Here is a 12,045-nt window from a genome sequence, read left to right on the forward strand (position 1 = left end):
TAGCTGCAGTGGCACACAATTATACTGCCTGGGAGGCTGGAGGCTGCCTGGGAGCTCCTGGGCATCTCCCAGGCTAACCTAAACATGCTGGGCATGGCTGCTCATGCCTATGATCCTGGCTGACTTGGAGGCTGAGCACGGAGATGAGAACACAGCAAGACCCTGTCAAAATACCCCTCTCTCTTTCATAAAAAGGCGAAAGAAATAAAACACTTATATAAATAAATAAAAGGAAAAACTGCACACACTATAGGTACATACAGAAAAGATCTCTAAATTTTATTTACACAAAGGGATGTTGCCAAATGTATCAGGCCAGTTCCAACAATAAATCCTTCATCCTGAATGGTGCACATGAGCACACCTGGAAGCAGGCAGTTTCTCAAGCTGGGGGCAGGGATGGTACTCCCACAAGGGATACTGAGGAACCTAGGCACTAGCAATAGGGGAAAATGGTCCTACCACTAGGCCTGTGTGGAGGAGGGAGGAAGTGATGCCACTGAGCCCAATGAGAAGCTGCCATGGGACCTGGGGAATCTGGAACTGGAAAGGCAATATTCAGGTCCTCATTGCTGAGCTTCCCCAGCTACCTGTTATCCTTGCAATCTGCTGGGGTGGGTGGGAGGTCAGGGCAGACTCTCTGGAGGAAGTATCCTGGAGCTCAGTACTTACAAGGCAGGAGATGGCCAGCCAGGCTACCTGCAATACAGAAAATAAGCAACACAGCCCAACAGCTGAAGGCCAGCTAAGGAAAGAAGGTCATCATACTCCAAAGACAAAGAAACAGCTAGAATTTTGAATTCCTTGTGGCCTATAACAGTTGCAGCCTTTCACTGCTGTGCCATCTATCACCTATGCCTATGTGCTTATTGTGCTGTTCTTTTCTGTTAGAAACCAATATAACCTCTTACGTGACCCCAAATCAGGACCCAGAGCTTGCAGTCTGCACTCCTCTGGGCCTGCCAGCATAATAAACCTGAGTTCTCCTACTCTCCAGGTAGCATTTGTTTTTTTGGTGGTCTGTTTTTGCAACACGTAAAGATAAGCAGGAGTTAAACCTTCAATGCTTTTCAGAATGAAGGGGCAGGAGAGTCACCTGGAGTTACTAAACAGATTCTGATGCAGCAGGTTTTGGTGCAGGGATGACATCCTTTGCTCCCAGAAGATGCCTATGCTGGCCCAAGACAGGGAGTCTTAAGGCTCTGAAGATAATTCTAAGGTAAGAGTCGGGGAAAGATGCAGGGGCAGGGGCATTCCAGGCAGAAGGCACAGCACCGGCAAAGGCCTCTGTGTTCCTAGAACTTAGTATCAGGCCGGGAGGACAGGATGCAGACAGAGCAGTTAGACCCTGTGCAGGTTTGCACTTCCCAAATATCCCTGGAAACACTCCCCAGCTGCTGCAGATGAATCTAGTCCTTGGGATGTCACTTCCTTCAGAGGCTAATGAGGAACCACAGACTCCTGATTGCCTTGGAGAAGCCAGCCATGGAGGATCCGTTTAAGTCCGTTATCTTCTCTACCTCGACCTTCCTATCAAACTTGCACTCTACACATCTTTTCACCTGGTGTTCACCTGGATCCTTTGTAATATCCTACCTGGGAAGCTCACCTGCCCAGCCACTCCACCACTGCCGATGTCACCTTGTCCCTGCCTGTCTATGAAAATGAAATTTGAAGCAGACTTAAAACGGCAAGTTTTACCATCTCTTACTCTTTTAATCAGTGTTTCTAATGGTCATTGTGAAGAAATATGAAAGCCCAAATAAACTTTCCGACTCAAATAAGAAGTTTTAAAATAAGTCCATCATATATCACTTTATAATATTTATTTTATTTATTTTGAGGAGGTTGTATGTACTCAGTTCTTCCATTTCCTTCCCTATGATTATCTATATGGCCCATTCTAATCAGAGGATCATCCTAACCATGTCATTGAAATTACTCTTATCAAGACTACAAATGACTTCAGTGTTACAGAATTCAATAGGTAGACCCCAGTCATCCTACCTAATTATTGGCAGCATTTAGCACAATTCTTAGAGTTTTTCATTTGGCTTTCAAGACATAACCCTTTCTTCCTCTTACCTTATTATTATTTTTTCTTTTTGGAGAAGTTTTATTATAGGGCACCACAATCTTTTCTCCTCCATTCTTCTCTTGGGATCTTGGGCACACACATGCGCCCAGCATGAATTTAAGCCACCGGGTCTGGGACTCGAACCGTGGTCGACTACGTGGGAATCCAGCAACATAGCCATTACACCAACTGCTGTTCCCAACCTCTCTTACCTTATTCTTGTTCCTATTCAGCCTTCACTGATTCCTGCCCATCTCTTCAGTGCCACCGTGCTGTTTGTGGCCACCTTGTTCTTTTTAAAAATCTGCATTAATATCCTTTGGAATAAATAGCTACCTTCTTGTCTTAATGTAACATTTGCAATACAGACAACGCCCTCATCTAGTCCAGACCTCCTTTAATAACTCTTTCATTCTCAAATATTATTTATATTTTATTTCCTTTTCCATGAACATAAGCTCCCTGAGGGAAGGGATCTCTATTTTGTTTAATAGTGTATCTCTGCTCTGCGTTAGAAAAAAAGTTGGTAGAGTATGGACTTGATAAAGAGTTAATGAATGAAAGAATAAATAAATGAACTATTGTGTATAATGTCTATAGGTACATACACATATATGAGAGAGAAATGAGAAATATTCCACAGAAACTTAATAAACAGTTCATTTACTTCATCCATCATGCTAGGTAACAATTTTCTCTTTCAACATTCTCTTGTTCTTGGAAGTTTTTGGATATATTTCAAAAGAATCTAAGATTGTAGGTGTTTTCTGCTATCTATAGAAGGTCTCATTTTTATAATTTAAATATGTATGCCTGGGGATTGGCTTCAAAATCTTGCCAGGCGTGTGTGTGTTCATTCCTAAGATCCTGGGAGGAGAATAGAGGAGAAGGAATTGCAGCATGGTCATCCCACTTGGGGAGGTGATTTCTCTCTTTCTCTCTCATTGTCTCTGCACCACTTTCTCTCCCTCTCCCTGGTGAGTGCATGCACCCTAAGGCATAAACCTCTAAAAAGAAAGTATGCCTGTAATATTTTATGCAAAATTCTGATGAATTTAATAGTAAAATTCCATATATCTGGGGCCGGCTGGTGGTGTGGTGGTTAAGGGCGCTGGACTCTCACGTGGCTGACTGAAGTTCAAGTCTGAGACCTGACATCTTGCTTTCTCACTCTCTTTCTCTCTCACTCTGTCCCTCTCTGGTCAAATTAAATAAGTAAATAAAGAAATAAAGTTAAATAAAATAGTTCTTGAAAAAAATTCTATACGTTTTTCTTTCTTTCTTTTTTTCTTTTTTTTTTTTTTCAGAAAATGAGCTCTTATCTAGAAATGTACCGGGAAAAAGACTCACCCAGTTTTTAAAGATGGAGATAATTACATCTTAATGATTGTCTGACAACTTAGTACTTGATTCTTGTCATACAAGAAACAAATCTTAGGAGCTGAGTGAGGGGGAGAAAAGGCAATATAAGAGTCTTCTGCTGGTCTAGGTAAAAAAGAAGTAAAGAGACAGCAGCTTCATGTAGCTGGTGCCTTTCAGAGCGTAAGTGGAGTCCTGTTTTTGAACACTGAATTTGACTCCCTGCAGTCAGCCTTAAAAATACATACAGAATACAAATTGTATTGAGTTCTTTAAAGTGCAGAAGGTGAAGAAGGGCTGTTGTTAGTTGGAGTTCTTCCAGAAGACAATTCTGTCTCAAACAGTGTTTGGTTCTTATGAGAGGTTAACTTCCCAGCACGAATATGACACTAAGAAGCTAATCATCAGTTTTCCTCTTTCCTGACGGAGCTTTCATCCACAGTTGAACTTTTTTTCTTTTTCTTTCAAACTACATTCAGTTGCAGTCCCTGCAGGAAAGTCAGATCCCTGTTGATCATCCACAGCTCAAGGAGAAGAGTTTAATCTTTATTTATAGCATTTGTTAAACACTCACAGGACATAGCAAGGTCAGGGTCCTAGCAAAGACCTAAGACCTAGCTAAGGTGTATAGAAATAAGGCAACCTTTGCATCCTTGATAAACTTATATTCTAAAGTATAGATTCAGTGCTTTTTGAAAGTGTAACTATTTGAAATAATAAAAAAAAAATCGGAGAAATGGCATCTGAGAAACAAATGCATGGCAATGCATTAAATTGGTCTATTAAATGGAAGTCTAGCAAGGGAAGTAATTGTACGGCTGCATACTCAGCCTAGGTTGTAGCAATTCTGAGTTTGTATTTTTTCAGTCGTTTCTAGAAGTCATTGTCACTTTGGGCTGCGTATTAGTATCACCTAGAGAGTTTTAACAGTTATTTATTTCTTGCTTCCATGAGAGGGAGAGAGAGGCACCCCCAACAAGGTCTTCACACCATTGTCCACCCTCAACCTCAGCTAGCCATAATCATGCCTGGTGTGTACAGGAAGATCTTGGGACATTTAGCCAGGACATTCCCATGTGGTCTCCACATCGTGAAGTGTTACGTTACCACTGTTGTCCAGGGAGCTTTTACAACACTTGATATGAGACTTTATCTGAACAAATCAAAATCTCTGGAGAAAGGACCCAGATATCAGTATTTCTTTTTTTTAATAATTATTCAAATTTGTTTTAATTTATTATGATTATTTTTAAAATTTGCTATAGGGCACATGCACTCACGAGAGAGAATGAGAGAGAGAGAGAGAGAGAAAGAGAGAGAGAGAGAGAGAGAGAAGCAAAGAGAGAGAAAGAGGGAAAGTGAGAAAATAAGCCACTGGGTCTAGGACTCAAACTGCAGTCGACCATGTGAGAATCCAGCGTCTTACCACCACACCACCTGCTGGTTCCTTGGTACATATTTTTTAAGTTTATTCATTTTTTATGGGGGGAGGGGTACATTCAACAAGATCTCATCACACCATGATCCTTCTTCAAACTTCCTAATCAGCCAGGATCACAGGTGTGAGCAGGCATGTCTAGCATGTTCAGATCAACCCAGTAACCCAATCTGGGCCTCTTATATAGGTCCAATATTGCATGGTAGTGCCTTATAACCTTTGCCATTGTGACCGGGCCAGATATCATATTTAAAAAAAAAATGAAAAAGACTACTCACTGAGTTCAAGAAATAGTATTATAAATGACATCTGTCTTATAAAGTAGAAACACGTTATACTGTATACAAGAGAATCAGTCAGGCCAGCGGCACAATAAACATACCAGTTCTTCAGCTAATATTCTCTCATAGGCTTCTTGATTGTTTTTTTAAGTAAGATTATACTTAATCTTTTGAGACTTTCATAAAACCCTATCATAATGACAAAATTAATACCAGTTACCCAATTCAACATTTGGAAAAGAACCTTACTAAATGCTACCGAGAGAGTAATAGCCCTTTCTCTATGTATGTTAAATGTACTGCAAGGATGAAAGGCGTCATCTCATTCCTATCTGAAACACTGTCAGTGATCTTTCATAAATTGAGACTGTCTGTATCTGAGTCTCTGGAATAAGGCCAATGCTCTCTATTTTTAATGATCTCCTGAATAATTCTGGTTTACACTAAAATATAAGAACCACAGCTTTATTTTAGTCTTCAATTATCAGTAACAACAAAACTAGGTATTGTTAATAGAAGAAATTTAAAACTTTAGTTTCTGATCATACTAAACCAGTGATTTTAGAAGCTCTGAAAGAAATTCTAAAAGATCACCTTCAAAGACAATAATGTCACCTAAAATGACATCTTATCTGGAAATGATGGGAGGACGCAAATAAGTAAGATATGATACTTAGCTTTAAATAGCTTCATTGTGAATTTATATTTATATGGATAAGGAAAAAAGTAATATATGAAAAACAATTTTAACAAAATGTATAAGAATTACTTAGAGGTATAGTTTCCTTAGAAAATGTTTGCCATTGAAATAATTGGAATAAGAAAAATATACAATCTATAGTAAAATGGAAAGCACTATCTGTTCCTACTAATTAAATACACACACAGTAAGAATATATGACACCTTTTTAAAAGCATATTTTAAGAAAAATAATCTTTCTTCCTTTGAAAATACCTGGGAGGTTTTATGAAAATAATGTCTGCTTATTATAAAATTCAAAATGCCAAAGACTAAATAGCCCAAGGAAAATAAAAATTACCAAGAATTTCACTATTTTTGCAGAAAAGACTATCGATTTATGTACAGAAGTTTGCAGAAATAAGACAATTGAAATTCTGTAACTTGATTTTCTTTACTCAGCGAAATGACTAGTACATTTTTTTGGAAATTCAAGTGTATAACATACTTTTAGTGACTGCACACTATTTAAGTTCCAGAATTCCCTTACTCAGGCTCTATCATGGGGTATTTAGATGATTTTTCAAGTTTTCTTTCTTACAAATAGTGCCTTAAAATGCATCCTTATGTGTGTATATTAACACTTTTGAACATGTACACTTGCCCACTTAGTGTAAACTCCTAGAGGCCAGTGTTTTCTAAATCAAAAGGAATGAACATTTTATGTATTCATTCATTTTTCAAACTCCCACCAAGTTGCAGTATAACATTTGAGACTGTTCTTCATTATTATTTTATTATGATTTAAAATATTTATTTTATTTAAAATAATTATTTAATTTTTATTTATCATTATTGTTATTTTTTAATTTTGCAAAGGGTCACCCGCACTCACCAGAGAGAGAAAGAGACAGAGAGAGAGAGAGAGAAAGTGAGAAAGCAAGCTTTCAGGTATGGGTCTTAATCCATGGTCAGCATGTGGGAATTCAGCACTTCAACCACCATGCCACCTGGCCCCTTTATTTATTATTATTATTTTTTAAGGTTCTGGGACTTAAACCGCAGTCAGCCATGTGGGAATCTGGCACCTTAACCATGACATTACCAGTTGAACCTCCTCATGATTTATAATTTTTTTTTTAAATTTTTAAGAGAGAGTTTCATCACAAAGCAATCTTCTTTTAGTCTCTCAGTTGGGACTGTAAGCATGTACCACCATACCTTACTCTTTTCTTAGAGCCTTTGTGTACTACTCAGGCCAGGTTTGAGCTGCCTTCATTTGCTAGGCATGGGGGTTACTGTTGCACATCACCATAGCCTTTTATATTGAACTAGGAATAGAACCTGAACCTCTCATGTGATCCCAGCCTGTGAGGACATCTTAGCAGTGCATGCCAGGTAGCCAAGTATCTCAGATTTTATGCAGTCAACAAACCTGAATTTTAAAACATTTCTTCATTTTTTTCTTTTAGATTTTCAACTATTATCCCATCATTGTTTAAATTTCATTTCCAAGGAATATTAGTAAAGTGATAAATACTTTTCTTTGTATTGGTTTTGGTGAAGGAAGTCCAAGCTTTTGAGCCTAGTCTCCATTTCTGCCAACACAGACACTCGGTTCATAGTCTCGTTAAATTAATGCAGTCATGTGTCGCTTATTGACATGAGTGCATAATGAGAAATACTTTGTTAGGCAATTCTGTCGTGGTGTGACTATCATAGAGTGTACCTGCAAAAACCTAGATGTATGCAGTCTGTACATGCAGTCTGTCATTGACTTGAACGTTGTTCTGTGGCATATGACTATAGCAGGGTGGTTTGGAAACGAGGGTAACTGGCTTTTGGCATCGGTCACCTTGCTCACTCGATTAAAGATCATGTTCCTCAGCAGATTACTTCAGAGTGGCAGTAATATGACTAATGAATAAATTCACACTCTATTTCTATTCTGAAAGATTCATCACAATATGACATCCCTTTGTCATTGTTCTTCCAATCTTCTTTCTTTTCAGTCTCAGATCAATCTGCTGAATCATCAGCCTCTGACTATGAATCATTGTAGATCTATAACTAAGATAATCTCTCTTTTTATGCAAAATATAAAACTAAATTCTGTGTGCTTGAAGAACTTCCCTTCAACACTTTCTTTCAAGGACACCCTTAATGGAATTACAGTGCAGTGGCCATGTAAGGAGCCGTTCTGTCATAGAAATCTACATATAAAAGTAGTGCTTCACTTTTTTGCTCCTTCATTAATCTGTACAAGGGACTATCTCATTAGGTTGTTGGTAGGAGTTGTGGGTAAGGTAACAAAGCAAGAGCAGGTATCATAGGAATCTTAAGTTTTCTATCCATTTGTTTTGCTTGTGCCCTCTAGACTTTCATAGGCCAGGTCTTGTATATAACATATCAATTTTATAAATTTATACTATTATATTTTATAAAGTTACATGGTACATATCCAATTGTGCAATTTTTATTTTTATTATTTTTAATTTTTTAATCTATTCTTTCTTTTTAAAAATTTTAAAAGAGGATTTTGCTATAGGGTGCATGTGTTCACTGGAGAGAGACAGAAAGACAATGAGGAATCACCCCTCAAGAGGGTTGGTCATGCCACAATCCTTTCTCCTTCATTCTCCTCCTGGGATTTTGGGCACACATGCACATGCACCCGATGTGATTTTCAAGCCACCAGGTCCAGGACTTGAACTAAGTTCAGCCATGTGGGAGTCCAGTGTCTTAACCACCTTGTCACCTGCTGGTCCTCGAACTGTGTAATTTTAGAATCAGACAATGCAAAGTTCAGGAAAGTTGAAGAATCACCATCTAATTAATTTCCTGTCAAAGAGATGGTCTCTGGAGTCAGCAAATATGTGAATAAGCTGATCACCAAATCTCAATAGCCACACCATCTATTTCCTGTCAAAGAGATGGTCTCTGGAGTCATCAAATATGTGAATGAGCTGATCCCCAAATCTCAATAGCATGTTTCCTGTGGCCACTTTTGTTGCCTATTACTGTATCAGTAGAGGGATCTTTAAAGGAAATTCATGGTATTCTTAAACTGATTCCTAAAAAACTTAATAGTGGAAACTAATTTTAACAGTATGGATAATTTCCTGTCAAAGAGATGGTCTCTGGAGTCATCAAATATGTGAATGAGCTGATCCCCAAATCTCAATAGCATGTTTCCTGTGGCCACTTTTGTTGCCTATTACTGTATCAGTAGAGGGATCTTTAAAGGAAATTCATGGTATTCTTAAACTGATTCCTAAAAAACTTAATAGTGGAAACTAATTTTAACAGTATGGATAAAGTTTAAGGAAATTAAGATGGGAGCGATTATTAACTTCAACAATATTTCAGTAAATCAAAGAAGTATTTATAAAACAAAACAAAATAAAAAAAATCAAGAAGGAGACAGTGGAAGAAACTATTAGATCTGTGGTCTTTGACAGAGGAGCAGAACTAACTGTGTAACTCAACAGGTAAGGAAGCAAGAGGAACAAACAGCTTATCTTTATTCTTCTACCTTCTGATTTTGATTTTTTTTGTCAAAATTCTCCATTGGTGAAACCCAACCAGAAGCCAGAGGGCAAGGGGACCCATGAAAGTAATCTATACTTCTGGAGGTTAGCCTTCAAAACTATATTGACAGAGGAGCAGAACTAACTGTGTAACTCAACAGGTAAGGAAGCAAGAGGAACAAACAGCTTATCTTTATTCTTCTACCTTCTGATTTTGATTTTTTTTGTCAAAATTCTCCATTGGTGAAACCCAACCAGAAGCCAGAGGGCAAGGGGACCCATGAAAGTAATCTATACTTCTGGAGGTTAGCCTTCAAAACTATACAGCAGATGGGACTAGCAGTTAGCATAATGGCTATGTCGCTGGACTTCCATGTAGTCGACCGCGGTTCGCGTCCCGGACCCGGTGGCTTAAACTCACTCCAGGCACGTGTGTGTGCATGCCCAAGATCCTGAGAGGAGAATGGAGGAGAAGGGATTACCGTGTGGCCAACCCCCACAGGGGGTGTACTTTCTCACTCCCCACCTCCTTGTCCCTCGCAGGTGGACACACATACCTTATTGCAAATTAAAACAACAGAAATAAAACTATGATAGTGGTATCATGAGACATGTAGACCAAGAACTGAAGATTAAAGCAAATTTATGAACATACATATGTAATATATATAAATATATATGCATATATATAATATGAACATGTATATACATACATTTATATGATGTATAAAAATATGTACATAATAGCAAGACCAGTAGATGGCATAATGGTTTTGTCATTGGACTCCCACATGACCAACTGCAGTTAGAGTCCCAGACATGGAGGCTTGAAACTCATGTCAGGTGCATGTGCATGCTCAAAATTGCAAGGGGAGAATGAAGAACGGATCATCACGTGGTCATCTTCCCTGGAGGGGGTGATTTCTTGTTTTTATCTCTCTGTCTCTCTGGCGAGCACACGTGCCCTATAGCAACAATCGCTCTCTTAAAAAATATGTATGGGGACCAGCAATTAGCATAATGGCTATGCCGTTGAACTCCCATGTAGCCAACCGTGGTTCGGGTCCTGGACCCTGTGGCTAAAACTCAAGCCGGGAGCGTGAGCGTGCGTGCCCAAGATCCCAAGAGGAGAATGGAGGAGAAGGGTTCGCTGTGTGGCCATGCCCCCTGGGGGGATGATTTCTCACTTTCTATCTCTCCGTCTCTCTCTGTTTGTCTGGTGAGCGCATGTGCCCTATAGAAAAAACCTCTCCAAAAAAATGTATGTAATATACAATATGCAGCAAAATTCCAAATTCCCCTTATTGTTCATTTTCTAAAATGATCTTGGCTTTTCTCATATGTTTTATTTTTAGATAAGCTTTAGAATAGTTGGTAATCTTCTAAAAGTGAGAAAAAATGATTTTTTGTTTGTTTGTTTTCCAAATGGTATATGCACATTCTGGAGACAGACAGAAAGAGAAGAGGAGGAAAGTACCCCCCACAAATGGAGTGTAGTTACACTGTGGTCCTTTTCCTCCATTTCTCCATCCTACCAGGATTAGGGATTTACATATACATAGACATAGACAGCATCTTTCTAAAAATTATTTTATTCAATTTTATTCATTTTCATTATTTTATTTATTTATATTTTTTAGGTTGACCAGAGAGAGACAGAGAGAGAGTGAGAAAGCAAGATGCCAGGTTCAGGACGTGAACTGGGGTCAGCCATGTGGAAGTCCAGCTGCCTTAACCACCATGCCACTTGCCAGCCCCTATAGACAGTGTGTTTTTTAGTCACTGGGGCTGGGATTTGAACAATGTGGTCAGCTGTGTCGGATTTCGGTCCCCTAACCACTAGGTCATAGGCTGGCTCAAGAAAAACTGAATTCTATCCTTGAGTGTATATTTTTGGCTCAGTTCAGAGATATTTGTGTAATATTTAGAGCTCTTATTCAAACCAAGAAATTTCTACTTGGACAAAATATTTATACTTTTTGATAGAGTTATAGAGTTGATACAGGACTTATATCTTTAATATTAAATTTATTTCTCAGCATTTATATGTCTTTACTACTATCAGTAATAACTTTTCTTCCCTTATATTTTATGGTTTTTATTATTGTATTTAGGTTGCATTTTAGAGAAAACCATATTCATTGATTTTGTACTTTCATTCTGTTTTCATATAATACTTTAAGAACTATGGACTAATGAGCATCTCTAAATTTTTTACTGATTTTCTGTGGTATTCCAGGAATGTAACAATTTCTTCTGTAAATATTAGTAATTTTGCTCTCTCCTTGTCAATATTTACATCTCTCATATGATTTCCTTGCCATACTGAAAAGGTAGCATATACAGACAAATAAAAAAAATAGTAGTGGAAAGAGCTGACTCTGTTGTATCATTTCTGACTGTAATGAGTTTGAACATAACATTTCACCCTTCATCATGACACTGGTTTTCAATTTGAGATCTGGCTCTCATTTCTTATTTTCTAGAATGTATCTTTTTTTGTATTTAGAGATGGATATTGGATTTTTACCAAATGCCATGTATACATATGAAAGTGAGTATAAAACTTTAAAAACATACCCATATATTCATATGATAAATTTTGGAAATGTAAATTTCCTTGAAAATGAGCTTTTTTTTTCTTTCTTTCTTTCTTTCTTTTTTTTTTTTTTTTTTGGAGA

The sequence above is a fragment of the Tupaia chinensis genome, unplaced genomic scaffold (assembly GCF_000334495.1).
Source record: "Tupaia chinensis unplaced genomic scaffold, TupChi_1.0 Scaffold000005_2, whole genome shotgun sequence".
Classification (NCBI taxonomy): domain Eukaryota; kingdom Metazoa; phylum Chordata; class Mammalia; order Scandentia; family Tupaiidae; genus Tupaia; species Tupaia belangeri.